This window comes from Arvicanthis niloticus, chromosome 25, assembly GCF_011762505.2.
Source record: "Arvicanthis niloticus isolate mArvNil1 chromosome 25, mArvNil1.pat.X, whole genome shotgun sequence".
NCBI classification, from domain to species: Eukaryota; Metazoa; Chordata; class Mammalia; order Rodentia; family Muridae; genus Arvicanthis; species Arvicanthis niloticus.
The window spans coordinates 37,906,175-37,924,506 of NC_133433.1; the positions used below are offsets into that span (position 1 = coordinate 37,906,175).

General features: G+C 40.0%; 1 pseudogene; it reads right to left on the bottom strand.

Annotated features, from left to right (window-relative positions):
• Positions 1-390: 390 nt before the first annotated feature.
• LOC143438320 (large ribosomal subunit protein eL15 pseudogene) lies at positions 391-1,053 on the bottom strand (annotated as a pseudogene).
• Positions 1,054-18,332: the final 17,279 nt, after the last annotated feature.

Here is an 18,332-nt window from a genome sequence, read left to right on the forward strand (position 1 = left end):
GCCATCAGACACACCAGAAGAGGGCATCAGATCTCATTACAGATTGTTGTGAGCCACCATGTGTTTGCTGGGAATTGAACTTAGGACCTCGGGAAGGGCAGTCAGTACTCATAAACTCTGAGCCATCTCTCCAGCCCCTGTAAACTCAGTTTTTTAACCATACAACACTATTTTCATTAAATATTTTGTCTTTTTATTTGAGACTGGGTGTCATGGTATCATGTAGTCCAGGCTGGCAGCAAACTCAATAGGTAATGAAAGATGACCACCTTAGTTACTTTCCTCTTGCTGTGGTGAAAAACTCTGACAAAAGCAACCTAAGGGAGAAATTATTTGTTTTGTCTCATAGTTCAATGTTGCATCCAAGGTCAAGAAGCAGAAAGTGATGAATTACTTTTTAACTGTCCTAAATTGCTTATTGGATATGAATTTTACAAATATTACGTTTATTAGTGGCAACGGTAGAGCTGGAGAGTTATTGCGCCTTCTCCAGGCTTCTCCAATGATGTGGTGGAACTTGTCGCCCTTTCCAAGGCCATGGCTCTTGTGGCCAGCAGATGTCAGCCCACGCACCTCTCTGTGTTTGTGGACTGGTTTGGTGATCCACTGGGTGTCACTGGATTTCTTCCAATAGCTTTATGGAATGGGTCAATGAAGATAACCTCCAAACATTTATATGTGGCATCTTCACCAACCCAGTAGGAATTCAGAACTCTAAAAACTTTGAATTGGCGCCAGGCTCTCTCCTTGGCAACAGACTGAAGGCTGTGGGCAAACTTCAGCTGTTTAACACCATGGTGTACAGGCTTGCCCTACGTTGCATCCTTAGGAACTGAACGTTTGAGACCACAAATCCTGTAAATGACATAACCTTGCTTAGCCTTGTTTCCCAGCCTCCGTGCTTTATCAGGCTGGGTGGGGCAGGGAGCCCTGTGCAACACAGAGAGCTGGCAGTATTGTCAGCAACGGATCCTCAGAAGAAAGCGCATCAGGTCGGACTGCTTCTTCCTCCGTAGCTCCTGGATGTATTTGTATGCACCCATCTTGGCTCACCTGATGGTGTCAGTAGAGGAAAGGAAAGTGATAAATTATTATGCTCAGCTCACTTTCTGACTCTTTCATATATATATATATATATATATATATATATATATATATATATATATATATATATATAATATAGTTTAGGAACCCAGCCCAAGAAATGGTGCCACTCATAATGGACAGGTATTCCCACTTCAGTTAACCTAATCAAGATAATTCCTACAAATATGCCCAGAGGCATAGGTGATCTTAGTCAATTGAGTTTAGTCATCAAACTGTACTTAAACTTCTTCATGTACCATTAGATACCATTTATGTTGTAAACCCTCTCAAATTCGGGACTTTCTAGGCAATCATTTTAGCAGCTGAAACACATTCTCAGCTCCAGTCATCTTGTCTTAAAAAAAAAAAAAGAAAAAAAGAAAAAAAGAAAAATGCATTGACTTTAGTTTAAAATTAAGTGAATTTATTTTTCAGTAAAAGAGACATAAAAGTAAATTATTTGTCACTAAAATATTAAGAAAATCAAGACTGATACTATTTTTGTTTTCTACAGTTTTAGATAGTTATCTTGATGTAATTTCAGCAGAATTTGCTTTTTAAAATTTTCTCTCTCTCTCTCTCTCTCTCTCTCTCTCTCTCTCTGTGATCTATATGTGGGTTCACATACCACAGTATATGTATGGCGGTCAGAAGACAGCTTTATGGAGTTGGTTTTCTTCTTTCCTCTAGATGTGGGTTCCAGGATAAGGATGATGGCAAGCATCTTTATTGGCTGAGCCATTTCACTGCTTTTATTTTGTTTTAAAAGCAAGTGAAAAACTATTAAAAAGAAAAAACACTGTTGCCAGATGCCACCGTGCTCACCTTATTCCGAGCACTAAGAAGGCAGAGGCAGGGAGATTGGACTGGTCCCTTCAAGTACTGGTAGTAAGTACCACCAATGGTTGTTGTCTGGAACAGCATTACACTGGGCCATAAACTGAAGTATGAATTGTAAAGCTGTGTAAAGATGCCGAGTCACTTTGGAGCTTTAAGTTTGATGTCCAAGTCCAGGTTCTGTCCATTCTCTGCCAAAGTGGTTTGATCCTCATCCTCAAGGGTGAAAACAGGTATCCCCTAAGGCACCAGGGCAGCATGTAGAGCTGGTTGCCTGCCCCTGAACAGTGTCTCTCTGTGTCTCCTGTGTAGCTATTTCTCCAAACTGAAATAATCCCTCTTGTGGGCTGCAGAGATGGCTCAGCAGTCAAGAATCCTTCCAGAAGACTGGAGTTCATTTTCAGCACCCACTTTTCATGGATTACAAGTACCTGTAATTTCAGTTCCAGATGGATCTGATGCCCTCTTCTGACCTCCACTAACACTGTGCTTACAGGTGTACACACACCCTCAACGGACAGACAGACAGACAGACACACACACACACACACACACACACACACACACACACACAAATTTAAAGAAGAAAAGAGAGAAAGAAATAATCCTTTCTGGATGGCAGGGAGAGGCTCCCAAGAAGACTTAAAAGCTCACTAACCCTGTGAGCCCCAGAAAGCTCAGGAAACTTAAAGCCTTACGCTGACTCTCCTGGGGCTGCATGGTAAACAGGGCTAGAGGGTCAGTCTAGGAGGTTCTTTGATGGAGCTTTGCTGGGTCAAGCTTTTTGGTGATATGGCTGCCTTAAGTAACCCCAAGACACTTATTGTCATCAACAAAATGGGTGTATTTTTCTCTATTTTCTGTGCCATCTTGGGTATTATATTTCCCTAGGGAAAGATACTTACATCATATACCTGCCCATCTATATTCTTGCCCTTGCCCCTGCCTATCTCCCAGTCTTTTCATCCCTACCCCATTTGTTGGCCAGACACAAGGCCAGCCTGTGCTGTTTCCTCTCTCACACTGGCTACAACTTTTGCTGTGATTACTATGGGCACCTGTGATTACTGGATCTCCTTCAAATGCCCTCCAACACCAGAAACCAGCTGCTTGAGAGAAGCATGAAGACAATGGGAAGAAGAGAGATCTGGTGCCCTGGTGCCTTAGGGAACACCTTGAGTATGAAAATCAAATTACTCTGGCAGAGAGGGGACAGGGACTGGAGTTGGACATCAGACTTGATGCTCCAAATTATCTCAGGGATTCATCATCAGCTTTGCAGTCTTAGGAATTAGAGACTAAATGGCACTGGGCCTCAGCTGTACTGAGCATCAGCTGACCAGTTTATATGGCATACGAGCTGAGTTACTGAGATGCTTGTAGAGCCATGAGCAAAATCAAACTCATGTCTCACTCAGATTGTGAGGTGATATTATTGGCAATGAAAATGAGACTAATGTATTTATTTATTAATCAATTAACTTTTTCAGAGGTGAGAACTGAACCCAAACTTCACACATGGGAGCTATATTATATATCCATCTATATAATATTTAACATAAATATATAATATACATATCTATATATATTATATACATAATTTATATGTGCATATTATATATGTATATTACATATAATTCATATCTATAGATAGATATGTGTATTTTATATTTAGTTTTAATGAGGCTGGAGAGATGGCTCAGAGCAGTGGCTCTCAACCTATGGGTCATGACCCCTTTGTGGGGGTTCAATGATCCTTCCACCGGGGTCTTCTAAGACCATCCAAAACCATAGGTATTTAAATTATGATTCATAACAAGAATGTAGCAAACTTACAGATATGAAGTAACAATGAAAATGATTTTATGGTTGGGGTCCCTGCAAATGAGGAGCTGTACTAAGATGTCCCAGCATTAGGAAGATTGAGAACCCCAGAGGTTAAGAGTTGCTTCTGAAGAGGACCCAAGTGTGGATTCAGTACCCACACCGGGTTGCTCACAGCCACCTATAACTCCAGCTACAGGGATATCTGACATGGTCTTTTGACCTATATATCCTCCTGCAGATGTCACACACATATGCAAAATGAAACAGACAAACAAAGGCATCTTAAAAAATAACCTACATTTTCCTAACGTATTTTCATTGAATTTTACTATACTATGTATTCCAAAAGAAGTAAAAATGGAACAACAACAGTGATGCCAAGTCTCCAGACAAGACAGTATGAAACAATGTTAGCCTGCTGGGAGGGAGTAGAAACTATCAGCACTTGTTACCTGGTTCTGCATGTCATAAGCAAGGCGACTGAGATGCCTCAGTCAGTTTGACAGATTCTGTGTCCCCAGGTTCTGTGTGCCTAGTTGTGTTTCAAGGACAGCTGTCAGGCCTCCAGAGAGGACCAGGGAGGGCTCACACTCCCCCAGGGCAGCAGCAATACCTTCATGTACTGTGATGTTTCACAACTGTTTCAGCCAAGTCAAATGTTCGTGCGAAATACACTTTCCGGTATTAGCTAAACCAATGTTATAAAACTAACTAGAAAATTTGAAAGATTCCTACAAACAGAGCATGGATGAATAATAGTGGCAACCTTATAAAATACAGGGTTAAATAAGAAAATGGCAGAGTTGTCAGCTCACCGTTTAAATAAAACAAGTTCATTATTGGTCCTACCATAACACAGATTTAAAAAATAAATCTAATTATATCTGACAACAAATCACACAAAGCTTTAGATTGTCAATAAGAAAGACTTTGAGAATTATTATATTTATAACCAGTAATAATGCCCAAGAGATAGACTCTACGTAAAGACACAACAGTTAACCAGATGTCTACAAAGTGAATACCCAAGAATAAAGGTGAATATCTCAAGGACTGATGCTACTTTTTAGAAAAAGAAAATTATTAATTAATCATTAGTGATTTTTGTCAAAATTTAATTAGTGTGCATGTGTGTGTGTGCATGTGTGTGTGTTGGGGTGGCATGGCATGTGTGTGTGTATGTGTGTGTTGGGGTGGCATGGCATGTGTGTGTGTATGTGTGTGTTGGGGTGGCATGCCGTGTGTGTGTGTGTGTGTGTGTGTGTGTGTGTGTGTGTGCATTTGTATATGTATGTGTTGGGGTGGCATGCCGTGTGTGTGTGTGTGTGTGTGTGTATGTGTGTGTGAGTGTGTGCATTTGTATATGTATGTGTTGGGGTGGCATGACATGTGTGTGGAAGTTAGAGGACAACTTTTGTGAAGTCAGTTCTTCTCTCATACCTTCAAGTTGGTTTCAGGGATCAAACTCAGGTCTTGGCCTTGTGTGGCAAGCACCTTTACCATCTGTAAGCCCTAGGTTAAGGTTTTCTAATCAAACACTGAGTTCTTTTTTTCCCCCAAATCATGCATTTGAAGCCTACAATCTGAACAAAGAAAGCACCTATTCTCCTGAGAACCAGGGGCAAGTCTGAAGAAGAGCCTGCTTCCACCCACTGTGCAGTTCTCAGGTGATTGTGACTTAAAGCTAGGTGCTGGGTCTCGTCTTCAATAACATTTTATATCACACAAAGGTTCCACAGACAATATGAAATACATCACTGACTTACATGAAAAGGAGCAAGAGATCATTTTTCCAGCTTCACAATTAATGACAAAAGGCAGCCACCGACTCCCGGGGATATGCTAGAGAGCCTAGGAGTGCAACCCAGGATGAAGCTGTTGCTTGTTGCGCCCAGATGATGGCTTGGAGAGAAATGGTTTAGTGGCTTGAGTTATCAAGAGGTGAGCTGGGGTTCAAGGAAGGCAGGCTTTCCCAAGACTGACACTATCTGGAAGCAGGTGCGATTTTGTAATTGGATAGCTACAACCCTTTTCTTATAAAATGAGAAGCTTGAACTGTGTATTTATGAAGAAGGAGCAGTTACTTATACTAGCCAGGAGAGGGGGATCTTTGGTCATTTTGCAATTTGGAAAAAAAATAGTTTATTTTTGAGAGAAAATAATTTTGCTGTGGTACAAATACTCAATAGGAAACACACCATTTTAACAAACTTCAAGTGTCAAATACATTGTTGGCAATGTGACAGTGCTGTCTCTGTACAGCAGCTCCCTCGGACTTACTCCGGTCACTTAACCGAACTTCATGCCTGCCTCCAAGACCACAGTAGATACCATTCAAACACTCTGAATTTCATGAATTTGACTATTTCAGATATTCTGTAACTGGAGTCATGTAGCACTGGTCTTCCTGCTGCTGGCCTATTTAGATTGTTCCCAGGTGTTGCTATGCGGATACATCTATAATGAGCTTGGAAGGACAGACACATTTTCAAAGCTATTTCAGTTCCTTTGGGTGTGGGTGTGCTGTATACCTGGAAGTTGAACTGCTAGATATTACGGTAACTCTTCAGAGGCCGTTCAGTGTTGGGGATTGACTATAGAGCTTCATTTACCATAGATGCAAATACTCTTCTCAGTGAGTTTTCTCATGAACTCTAGCGCTATTTTTTTTTTAAAATAAATTCTACATATCAGATTTCTTAGCAGCCAAACTATTTTATATTCACATGTCAAAGATCCCAATTTTCCCCATTCACGCCAATATGTCTTCTCTTTGTTCTGTAAAAATTAATAGGTATCCTGGCAGGTGTGGTTGGATACATCCTTGTGGTTTTCAATTGCCTTACTTCAATGTTAAGACCAGTGATTATGTTTTGATCTGTCTGGATATTTGAACATCTCTTTGGAAAAATGTCTGTTCAGTCATTAGCCCATTTTCAAACCAGGCCATTAACAGTTATTTCTTACATTACACTTCTGAGGTTGACTTTTCCTTTTGTTATTTTCTTTGCTATGCAAAAGTTTGTTAATTTTTGTTCTTATTGCCTGCAATTTTGGGGTCATATTCATGAACACGAATGCTAAGACCAATGCTTTTCTCCCAGTACTTTAAAGTTTTAGTTACATGTGAGACTTTAATCCTATTTGGAGATGATGTTTATATAGAGTGAGGGTTCAATTTCATTTTTTTACATTCATGTAACCAATTTCCCAGGAGTATTTATTGCAAAGACTCTCTTTTTTCTACTTTAAAAAAAGTCTTCCTGTGTAGTGGTGGCTCATGCCTTTAATTCCAGCTCTCGGGAGGCAGAGGCAAGCAGATCTCTGAGTTCAAGGTCAACCTTGTCTACAAAGTGAGTTCCAGGAGAATCAGGGTCACACAGAGAAACCCTGTCTCCAGTGCCCCTTGCCTAAAAGTCTTGGAGGAATTTTATACAGTCAGTGGGTTGAATTGACATTCTAACAAAACTGACTTTTCTTGTCCAACAGATGCATGGTGTCTTTTCTATTGTGCCCTGTTTAATGTCAGCATCAATGTTTTGGGCTTCTCAGCTAAATCTTTTGTTTAGCAAACCATAATACTCTTTTGACTATTGTGAAAATTGTTTTCTTAATTTTCATTTTGGATAGTTCATTTTTAGCATTTAGAAACATAACTGGTTTTTGTTATTCTGATATGTTTTGTGCCACAACTTTATTGAATTCATTTATTAGTTCTGTTTTTAAAAGATAGAATATTTCTCATATGTATAAAACGATGTGTTCTGCCAGCAGGGATAATTGATTTCTTCCTTTCCAATTTGGATGCCTTTTACTTCCAGCACTATGTTAAACAGAAGTGGCAAGAGCTGACATCCTTGCTTCACTCTTGATATTTAATGAAAAGATTCCGGGTTTTTACCAGAGCCTCTTTTATGCCTTTTCCTCCAGTTCTTAGTTTGCTGAGATTTTTCATAAAAGTATACTGCATTTTGTCACTTTTCTTTACATTTACTATGACAACCATATACTTTATTATTCTTTATTAATGTTTTAACAAACTAATTGATTTTCATATAGAGAGTTACTCTGGCATCTTGGATAATTCTTATTTTGTTGCTAGTTTGCTTTGCAGCTCTTTTGTGGAGGTGCTGGTGGCTATCTTGGTCAGGAACCTTTTGGTCAGTTTTACCATTTGTACTGTCTGGCTTTGACTTAAAGGTGATGTCAGTCACTTGAAATGAGCTGAAAGTGTTCTTGTGTCTTTAGTGTTTGGCAGATTCTGAAGACGGTTAGTGTTGGATACTTGCCGAATGTTTGGTAGAATGCCCCCGGAGCATCTGGGCACTGGCCTTTGCTTGCTAGCGAGGTTTTGATGCTGATTCAATCTCTGTACCTGTTACAGGTTTGTTTAGGATTTTTGGTTTTCATGAGCTGGTTCTAGTAGGTTATGTATTTCTAGAAAAGTCCATTTCTTCTAGCTTGTACAGCTTGGTGGTATATGGCTGGTGACAGAAGTTTCTTGTGAGCTGTCTGGTTTTTGTGTTATTCATTGTAATGTAATTCCTTATATTCTTAATCTTATTTGTTTGAGTGTTCTGTTTTTTTTTTTTTTTTCTTCTTGGTCTAGTTAATGCTCTTTCAATTTTATCATTTCAAATAACCCAATTCCATCCTTTGACAAATATATTGTTTCTTTGTTTTTGTTTTCTCCCTTCTGACAACTTTTGGCTTACTTTTTCTGACTCGGAAATAAATTTAGATTGCTTGCCTGAATTGTCTCCGCTTCCTCTTCTTCCTTCTCCTCCCCCCTTCTGTTTACACAGTTATCATTCTAAACCTTTCTACAAGTTTTATTATGCTGCAGTCTTTTTAGTTTTTCATTCAGCTGGAGGCAGTTTCTAACTTCCCCTTTCCACTTCTGCACTAACCTTCCTGTTGTTCAAGAATGTCTTAAATTTCACATTTTGTTTCCTGTTTTCTTTTTGTGATTATCTTATGCAGTTTTTCACTGTGCTGGAGAGTTGCTTATATGGTCTTATTCTTTAAAAAAAAAAAAAAAAAAAAAAAAACAATGAGATTTGTTTTATGACCTAATGTGTAAACTATCCTTGGAGAAAGATGTATGGCTATTTTAAAAAAGAATGTGCTTTCTGGGCTGGGCTGCAGCTCCGTGGTTGAGGACTTGTCTAGGCGTGTGAATCCCTGTGCGCAAGCCCTGGGCTGAACAACAAACAGCCAAGGTGCTTCCTGCTGCTGTTGTGAATGTTGTATGTGTTAAGTTTATGCTGTTGCTCAAGGCTTTTTTTCCTTATTGACCTGCTGAGTACTCTATCTGGTATTGAGAATGAGACTTCAGAAAAACAATATATATGATCACTTTTGGCTTAAGGTCTGTTGCTTCAGATGCAAGGGGAGCCAGGCCTGCTGCCTTTCAGTGATATTTTACATGGACTATCAATTAAGCCCTCGTGTCCTTAAAGCATGTTTTTTTTTTAAATCCCTCTTTCTCTATGTATGTATGCTATGCTTGTGTGTAAAGGTCAGAGGACAACCTCAGATGACTGTCCTTCCCTTCCGCCTTATTTAGGTCAGGATCCTTCGTTCACTGTTGTGAATATCAAGCTAACTGGCCTGCAAACTTCTGGGGTTCTCCTGCCTCTGCTCCCCCTCTTGTAGAATTAAGATTACGATGTGTGCTATTGTGCTTTATATAAATTCTGGGAATTTGAATTCAGGACCATATACTTACACAGCAAGTGGTCTAGTGATCAAGTCACGTCCCCAGTCTAAAGTGTGTTTCTTGTATACAATATGAATATACAGTTAGGTAATTCCTTCTCTCTGACCTTGTGCTGCTTGAACGCACTTGAACACTTTGTTCCTGTGATGGTGGTGCTGTCTGTGAAGGTGATAGAACCTTTAGAAGGTGGAGTCTGATTGGAGGAAAGACTTCACCGGGCCTTGGCTTTTGAGAGTTTATAGCACAGCTTGGCCATACTTCCTATTCTCTGTCTTTACTTCCTACATGTGGATGGAACTGTGATCAATGAGCTTCCTTCCCCTGCTCTTCTCCTGTTACCATGCCTTTCCTTTCCACGATGGACTCTATCCTTCTAGAACCACATGCCAAAAATAAACCCCTTTCTCCTTAATTGCTTTTTGTCAGAGTGCTTTATCCCAGCAGCAGAAAAGTAGCAATGCACTGCCTCATCCCACTTAGCTCTCATTGTCTTTCAATTTGAGGAATTTAATGTATTTATGTGTAAGCTAATTATTCATTGTGAACAAACCGTTGTTCTCTTCTTGTTGCTGATTTTCTTTTAGGCTTAATGACCTCTTGTTTGCTTTCCTCCATTTGCTATTTAGCTTTGTGCTTTGCTAATATTTTGATATTTATACACTTTAATTACTTTCCATTTTCCATTTATAGATTATTGTTATCTTGATGCTGACAGAAGATATAACAGTCTAATTTAATTTGATAACACATTTAAATCAATAGCATTCAAGATCTCTATGGTTTCTTTCTTTCTTCACATTACGGATGTCACTGTATTTCTTGTGTGGTTAAGAGTCCTAGTCAAGAAGTTAGTGCCTGCTGCTAAGTCAAACTGAGCCCCATCCTCTACATCCCATATGTTGGAAAGAGAACTGACTGCAGAAAGTTGTTGTCTGGCCTCTACTCATGGGCTGTGGCATGTACACATACACATACACATGCACATACAAAAGTTCTGTGACTATTTAAAGGAACACGTCTCATAGTTATGTTTATATTTTTTTTGCCATTTTACTACATTTGAGGTGAAAGTGATTTATCTGCATCATTATTTTGACATAAATTCTGTTTGTGTATGTAAAGATTTTCAAATGAGTTTTGCATTCTCTTTTTGCATGTTGCTGTTCAGAGATCCTTTGTGTTACCTTGAAGAATTATTTTAATATTTCTCATGAGAAAGAGAAGCGGTGTGCCGGGCAGTGGTGGCACATGCCTTTAATCCCAGAACTTGGGAGGCAGAGGCAGGTGGATTTCTGAGTTTGAGGCCAGCCTGGTCTACCGAGTGAGTTCCAGGACAGCCAAGGCTATACCAGAGAAACCCTGTCTCGAAAAACCAAAAAAAAAAAAAAGAGAAGCGGTGATGAACTACCTTGATTTCCTGTGTGTATGTGTGTGTATGTGCACATGTGTGTGTGTATAATTTTTCATCTGTTTCCTATAAAATTTTGGTGAGCAGATTTATCATTTCAGTATTTAAATATATCATCCAGCTTCCTCACAGTTAGTAAGGTTTCTGCTTTAGAACTTCACTCAACTCATACAAAGGGTCCCAGGTCAGGTTGTCAGCCTTGGCAGCATGTGCCTTTACACAGTGAGACATCTTGCCAGACCTGTCTCTTCTTCATTACTTGGCAAATTACACAGATTATTCATCCAGGAAGAATGGACCATTCATTTTCCAAAGCCTCTTTGTTTGTGTTTAACTTTTATAGCCTTTTTCAAAGCTTCTGCTCTTGGGTACATATCCAACTCTTCCAAGAATGCTTTGCCTACAGAGAAAATAGCACAAGATTTAGACCAAAGTTCAGTTGCAGCCTAACCAACCAAAGCTCTGTAGATTTGAGACCATCTCTACTATGTAATGGAGGTACTTATGCTTACCTTAGAGGATTGTTATGTAAGAGGTAGTGAATAGATACATTGTTCTCTATTCATTCTAGCTTGATTGTGCTCTCTTTAAAATACCATTTGTCTTTGTTTCTTTGTATTACAGAGCCCTGGCAGAGTCCAGCGTATAGTAATCTCTCAAATAAATTAAATTAATGATAAGTAGGACAACAAAGGTTGAATGTATGTCTTGATAGAGAAAGCAATCAAATGACAGTAGCATAAATGCTACATGTTCATTATATATGTTGATATATTTTACATCAATATAATGTAACCGTTAATAAGATTGTTTTACATATACAAACTCTAGTTGGACTTAAGGTTTAACTCAGTATATAAACTCTAGCTGAACCTAAATGGTATTTTCTCATTTTATAAAAGTATATTTTCCATTTGACTTCTGATTAGAGAAATAAACCAGAAGCCCAAATCCAAGTCCTTGATTTGCTTGTATAAAACCATTTCAGGCTGAAACAACTGGCGTCTAGCCTTCAAACTCAGAATGTATAACTCAGAAGTCCTCCACCATTTGAAATTTGGTTACATACAAAATCAAACCTAATTCAGACCATTAATTACACAGCTCCTAATGTGCCATTCAGCTCTGATAGCTTCATTCTCTGGAAGAAAACCACAACAATTATGAAACAGTGATTTCCCACTGGCTTGGAGATCTCAACTTCTTTGGGATTTCACCCAGCTCTACGGTGATTAAGCCGCATTTTCCCCCTTGTTAGGAATGAGGTGCATCAGGAAACTGCACAGAATGGCTTTGGCCACTTTACATGTAGCAACACCAAGAATAAGCCAGGACTGTGAACCAGGAAGGGTGGCATTTTGCCTGCCAGGTCTGTTCCTCCTTTTGGTCACAGCACCCTCATTTTACATGAGGATATAACTCCTCACATTGTCTCAGTCATGCTGGATGCAAATCAAGGTATTATCCTTTTCCAGTTGAGCCATGGTGACTTACCTCACCTGACTGGGCATTGTCTATCGCCCCCAGCCCTAGGTATAGCCACACACCCACAACTGCTATCTGATCTTCAGAGCTACCCTTGCGTTGGTTGTGTCCACAGCCTAGTTCTGCAGTGTGGGGGGTCCCTGTACATCCTGTAGCCAGCAGAAAAACAGAGGAAAGAAGGAAACTTGGTCCAGCATAACTTAATTGAGGCAGTTCAAAATGTCTAGAGTCTGTCACCAGACCCTTTATTTTAGACATATTTATGAGCAGTAAAATTTTGGAAAGTTTCCTAGCAACGATTATCCCGATCCCACTTGCACAACAAAGCTTAAGGTATGACTATTCTGAAACTCTTTTGCAAAGAACATTTAACTTTTACCAGGAAGATAGACTGTGGAGCTTAAGTGCCTGGGATCTGGTGCGATCTCTGAGATAGTGTAGAGGACAGCAGGCTATAAAGTGCATGTGACATCTCCTCTAAGGAGGGGTTCTACTGACTGAGAAACAAAGCTAAAGGTAAAGGTCTAAGTCTAGGGAAAAAGAGTCTGAGATAAACGTTCTGGGAGATTTGGATGAGGCGTGGCCCTATGCATAGACGAGGTTACCAGGCTATTACCACTCCAGCGTTCTGGGTGAAAACTAGATATAAACATCCCTTACATTGAATAAATAAGCCCATGAGCAAAAGAGCATCATGCCCTCTACACTGCAGTTTCTTCACTTTAGAGAACAAATTACCATGGGTTTCTGTTGCTCACCACAGTACTAACTAATGCACAGGGAGCTTTGTTTTTCAGGGGAAATTAATGTTAACATTATTGTAAGCAATGCTACAGGAGTGTGTATGTTTAACAATGGATGGGTCCTGTGACTGGGTGTGGTTGCATGCACTTGTCTGAACAATGCCAATGTCTAAGCATGGTTCTCCACTTCAGTTACTAATAACCTCCAGTATTGCTATTGATTTGTTTCAAGGAACATATACTAAAAAGGGAGTGTTGTTAAGAGACAGCTAATGAAATTTTTAAAAAGGAAAATACAATAAAATTGTATAAAGAAAGAATTTTCACTTATCTGATCAGCAACTTCCATTGTTTTTGAAGTTTACTTATTCCTATATCCCCTCATTTATTTACTTGAGACAGGATTTCATATATCCCAAGCTGGCCTACAATTCATTATGTAGCCAAGGACAACCTTCATCCATCCTTAAGGGTGACTGCTGATCCTCCTGTCTATGCTGGGTTTATGGCAATGCATCATCACATCTGGTTTATGAGATACTGGGGATGGCATTCTACCAGTTGTGCTACACCTGAAGCCTACTGGCCTTTCATTTTTCTGTGTTAAACTGTGATCTCAAATAGGAGAGATGGTTCACATCTATAATCCCACCATTTATAGGCTGAGGAAGAGGATTTTCATGAGTTTGAAATTGGCCTAACTAAATAAAAAGAAGTAAACGCCAGTCTTTGTAGATGAGCAGCAAGGTCGAATAGAAAATGCCCTTGTTTGCCAGCTGGAGACCTGGTTCCTAGTTCAGGCACTCTCGTCTGTTGTCTCTATTTCTTTAGAAGACTGATTTACACCTCACTCCTTTCTCATCTGACCTATATTCAGAGAACAAATAGAATGAATGCTTTCTGAACTGCAGAGCATTTCAGATATGTAAGTTAATATTTACCTACCAACAATTATTATTTGCTTAAAATAAAATAGTTACTTAGTAGAGCTGACTAAATCTTACATTTTCTTCCCCTTCTACCAACTAAACATTCTATGATTGATATGAAGAAATTGTAATGTATAGATCAGTATAAGTTGCATGAACACAGGCCACCAGCAGCAGTAATAGCAGCCCCTGGGAGTTAGCTAGATATCCTCATTCCTGGTTCCACTCTAGATGAGCTGAATCACAAGCCCTAGGTCCAGGGTTCAGGAACTGATGGAGGCTTCTTTCTTACTCTTTATTTTTATTTTGAGCATGCACGTGTGCGTGCGTGTGTGCATGCGTGTGTGTGCGTGTGCGTGTGTGTGTGTGTGTGTGTGTGTGTGTGCGTTGTGGTGGTGGTTTGGATAAGAATTCTCACCATAAGTTCATATATTTGAATGTTTGATCCCTAAGGAGTGGATTGGCACTACTTGAGAGGGATTGAGGGGTATGACCTTGTTGAAGTAGAAGTGGCCTTGTTGGAAAAAGATGTATCACTGACAGTGGGCATTGAGATTTCAAAAGCCCAAAGAAGACCCAGTTGCTTTTTCTTCTTGCTGCCTTCAGATTCAGATAGAACTCTCAGATACTATGTCTGCCTGTGTGCAGCTATGCTCCCCACCATGAAGATAATGGACTAAACCTCGGAGACTATAAGCAAGCTCCAATTAAATGCTTTTTATAAGACTTGCTGAGGTCATGATGTCTCTTCATAACAACAGAACACTAAGACATGTGTTGAGGCTAGTGACAGATGTTGAATATCTTCCTTATTTTTTTGAAGAAGAATTTCTCACTGAAGCTCGTTTTGGGGTTGGGGGGAGCAGAAAAGAGGAGCTACACTAGCTGGCCAGTAAGATCTGCCTGTTTCTGCTTTCTTTCTACCGTAGTTATGGAATTACAGGCACATGGCATCGGGCTTGGCTTTTTATGTGAGTACTAGATATCCAAACTCAGGTCTTCAAGTTTGTGTAACATGCACCTGACCCACTGAGCCTTTGAGGTTTCATTATTTGAGATGCTGTTTCACTGTACTGCCCAGACTGATCTGAAATGGCTGGCTTTAGTAATCTCTGCCTCAGCTCCTGCAGTTGCTGAGGTTACAAGCCCATGCCACTATACTGGGTTCAAACGTCATGTTTGATCTGGCTTTCTGGTAGTTTGAATGAAAATAGCCCCTGTGTGTGAGAGAGGCACTATTCAGAAGCCTAGTTTTGTTGGAGTAGATGTGGCTTTGTTAGGAGAAGTGTGTCACTGTGGGCGGGCTTTGAGGCTTCAGAAGCTCAAGCCAGGCCCAGAGTCAGTTTCCTGATATCTGTGAATTCAAATGTACAATTCTCAGCTACTTATCCAGCCCCATGTCTTCCTGCCTGCCACAATGCTTTCTGCCATGAGGATAATGGACTAAACCTCTGAATTGTAAGCCAGTCACAATGAAATGTTTGCCTTTATAAGAGTTACTGTGGTCATGGTGTCTCTTCACAGCAATAAAACCCTAACTAAGACAGGCCACCAAAGAATTCCAGTGCCCACTACTGGGAAGTATTGGTCATGACATTTTTATCCCAGATACTCATCTTTCTGTCAAATGTAGTTCTTTATTATAATGTGAAAAACAGTAGTAACAATGATAAAAATACCACAGGCATTAAATTATATTTCTTCCTTTCTTCTCTAGACTAATACTCACCTGGAACCCAGTGACCAAAAGAAAATAATACATTGTGCTCAAAAGCATCCAGAAGGGGCTTGGAAAATAGCTCAATTGAAAAACAGCTTGCTGTATGAACACACAGACACACACACACACACACACACACACACACACACACATCCCACTACTAGAGATTTCCTGCTCTTGATGGATGTCAAATCCAGAGCACTTCAGACTTCTGGAGACTTGCACATGCCCCGAGCTGGTCATAGCTTCTAGCATCATCCCCTACAATGTGTTTGCTTCAAGAGCCTGACCTCTTATTCTTCCCCCTAGCCCAGGGCTTGGCACTTAACTTATTAGATCCACTCCTTACCTTCATCTTCTATTTCTTGGAGATTCTGATCCAATGTCATCTGTAGCAAGTCTTTCCATAAGCACTCTCCTCCATCATTCTCACTGGATACTTTCTGATCTCCCCACCCTCCAACTCAGAATAACTCCATAAAAGAACAGCTTTTGTCCAGACCCTAGGAAAGGGTTAGATTCCGAGGAGGGAAATGGTACATGTTTGTTAAGTGAAGGAATAAAGTGCCTGTTGCATTCCAAGAACCATGGAAATAGTAGCTTCCCCTGTGTTCATTAACTAATGACAGTTCAGATTCTTGGGTCATGTTAGCATGTGAAATTTTGTATATCTTTGTAATAGCATGACAGAGTTTCACAGAGAAAGAAAACTAATGGAATGTGCATACAAAGAAAGACACTGATCACATGCATCGGTTTATGTGATTATGTAGGCTGATAAGGCAAAAATCTGAAGAGCTAATGTCCAACTTTCTGTCAAAGGCCAACACTGCTGTGGAATCTAGAAAAGGTGATGAAGAGGACCAGGGTTTTGTTCTAGACAAATCTCTCTCTCATTGGTTGAGGCTCACCTCATAGGGAGAACAATATGCTGTAGTCAGTTATCTGTTTAAAGGTAACCTTATTCACAAACACCCTCACAGAGACACTGTCTTAGTTAGGGTTTTACTTCAGTGAACAAACACTATGACCAATGCAAATCTTATAAAGGAGAACATGTAATTGGGGTTGGCTTTCAGGTTCAGAGATTCAATCCATTATCACCAAGGCAGAAGCATGGCAGTGACCAGGTAGGCACGGTGCAGGAGGAGCTGAGAGTTCTGCATCTTCATCTGAAGGCTGCTAGCAGAATACTGGCTTCCAGGCAGCTAGGGTGAGGGTTTTAAGCTCACACCCACAGTGATACACCTACTTCAACAAGGCCTCAACTTCTAATAGTGCCACTCCCGATGACCAGGCATATACAAACCATCACAGACACCAATAGAAATAGAGATTCCAGTCAAGTTAATAAAATTAATTCCATCATCTCAATATCTAGTTATCCTTGTGTATTATTATTAAAAGTAAATTGAGCCTCAGGGCAAAGATATCTGTCTTGCAGCACAGAAGAGGACCCCATCCCAGCCTGGATCCCAGCTACAAGCCTTATTCACTGGATGTGCCTTCTCACAAAATCATGCATTTTGTGGAAGAAAAGGACATAAAGAAACATTAAGCAGTTAAGAAACTAGGTTTTGTTTTTTGTTTGGTCAGCTGGTTTTGTTTTAGGCCCTTTAAAAAAAAAAAAAAAAGCCAAGTTCAAGCTAGAGATAAATTATCCCTTGGTAAAATATCAGTGTCTTTTAGGGACAGCCAACTCCCTGTCACTCAGCAGGTGTATTTTTGGTGAATAGCTTTCCTCAAATGTCTGCAGGCTCAGGGCCTGGGGAAATCCAGAGCTGGGAAAAACACAGCACTATTCATATTCAGATAGAAATACAAAAGTTTTATTTACTATGACTGCCAGCTTTTGGCTGTTCTTTGTGACAGCTCACCCACGTTTCTTCTATGCATACAGTCAAAATATTGAGTATTCTCCTTTGGCTATGCAAGCTTCCTCTCTGGGTGTTTTCCTTCCACTATCTTGAAGAATGGCTCAATGCAAACTGTTTCATGAAACAAAAAAAGGAAAAAAATTATTTAACCCCTGAGAATAATTTTTAAAAGACAGTGCAACAAGCATCTCCATATGAATCACATTAAATTCTAATATTTTCATTTGAATTGAAGGGGCATTCACAGGCTCTTCCTTTTGCAGAGAAATAAAAGGAAAAGTTGGAAATGCAGATACAAAGGTTTGGGAGAGGAGAGTAGGTGCTCATCTGTAGTATTCAGGCAGATCCGCTGTTACTGGGAGATTCACTGTGTAATGCCCTCCATATAACAAGAAAGTTAAAGGCAAAATGAATGAATGACATGTTGAATCTACTCTCCATTAAGATGAATGAGTGCTGTAACATTTCATATCTTTCAGAGCAGATGGAGCTGCATGGCAACTTGTGGTACATCTGGCAGCGCTAATGGTCTAGGATGGACAGAAGAATGTCAAGGAGGCAGCCGGGGCCTACCCTAAAAAGGGTTTTTCAAGACCCCACAGGATGCACTACCAGTTATGCTGGTGAGTTTTCTCTCAACATGGCGTGAGCTGCCGCCATCTGGGAAGAGGAAACCTCAACTGAAAAAATGCCCCCCT